This window comes from Fragaria vesca, linkage group LG1 (assembly GCF_000184155.1).
Source record: "Fragaria vesca subsp. vesca linkage group LG1, FraVesHawaii_1.0, whole genome shotgun sequence".
NCBI classification, from domain to species: Eukaryota; Viridiplantae; Streptophyta; class Magnoliopsida; order Rosales; family Rosaceae; genus Fragaria; species Fragaria vesca.
The window spans coordinates 9,171,046-9,172,673 of record NC_020491.1 but is presented as its reverse complement, the minus strand read 5'-3'; positions in this window follow the sequence as shown (position 1 = coordinate 9,172,673).

Sequence of the window (1,628 nt, the reverse complement as noted above, 5' to 3'; positions counted from 1 at the left end):
TAATATCTCGAAGAGATTTTATCTAATGATTCAAAACAATATTTATTACACATAGGGGCCTGTCCCAAATAATTAAATCTGTTTTTTTCTAAAAGTTTTTGCGAGATGGTCCTTTTCTTATTGGACATATTATCTCATCAGTAACATTAAGCGGTATTTTAAATCGAGAATGCGCTGTTCTACCATTTGGAAGTAACAATTATGCGATACCAGATGAAGCTACGGTTAAAACAATTTTTCCTTCAGATCTCAATCTAGTAGTTATTGTATGCCATAAAAATGTTTTTCCAGTTCCGCCACTACCATGAACAAAAAAGGCTCCAGACTTTTTTTCTTCAACAACATTTATAACGTGATCATACGTGATTTTTTTACAATTGTTTAATTTGGTTATAAAAGTTTCGTGCTGAAGTTTTAATAGATGTAAATCATAATTGAGTTCTTCTTTTAACAATCTGTTGTTAAGCTCTGCTATTTTATTTTCATCTGGCATCGGTAATTTAAAATTTTTTAACGAATTGGATGACATGTTAAATATTTTTTCTAATTCATATAGAAGACTGTTTTTCAATTCAGGTTCCGGTATAATTAAATCTGGATCTTTCATTTCTATTCGAAGTTTATGTACAATATCATCGCACATGTTCAGCCAATATGAGTCGAATAGTTTTTGCGGGTTAGCAACTTCACAAAATATAATAATTGTTGCAAATAATTGACGCATTTCTAATGCTGTAGCAAAACGCATTGAATTTGTTAATGCATCACACCATTCTTTATCGTCTCCTAGCAAACCCAAAGCTTGACATGCTTCTTGATAAGAAGAATATGTAATTCCGTTAATTGTTTTAATCGAATCATAACTTGTACAACCTTTTTGAGTATTTAGTAGCATTCTCATGTAATATACTTCACCTCTTAAGGGATGGATATGTTGCATTCTACCGATAGTTTTATATTTTTTCCTTGGCGTCCATTGTTTATTTTTGTTATCCCAAACATATTTGGTAGGAAATTCAGCGTAAGTTAACTGTCTTGCTTCCTCAGATTTCTTATTTACTTCAAACCAACCGGTTAGTGTAGTGTGATCATTGCCATGATATTTAATAACTGACTCAAGAGAAGAAGATCCTTTAAAGACAATATTTTCTTCTGAGGGTAGATGAACAGCCAAGAATTGCACAGCAGGGTATCTCGAATGAATAGAATATTCAAACAATCTCCATACATATTCATGGGGGCTTAAATAGCGACAGTTAAGATATGTCTGAATCTCATCATTTTTATCCTCGTTCAATAAAATTCGAGCTCGGTCTGGACTTTTATTGATGTATTTGAACAAATATTTGATTAACATTGATTGCGAACATGATTCAACATTAATATGAGCATTGTATCTTAACAATAACTTAGAGTTGTAAGGCACAACAAAATTATTTCCAATATGAACTTTATTTTTAATACAAATTTTTATTATCGTCACGTCTTCTGTATATCGGTGGTTTAATTCCCACAAATATGGTATTAACATTATAAGGTTTTGGAAAAAATTTGGAACATTTTCCATCACGCATGCAAGGAGCTTTTGAATTAATTGGTCCGCAAGGCCCATGAATCATAAATTGACT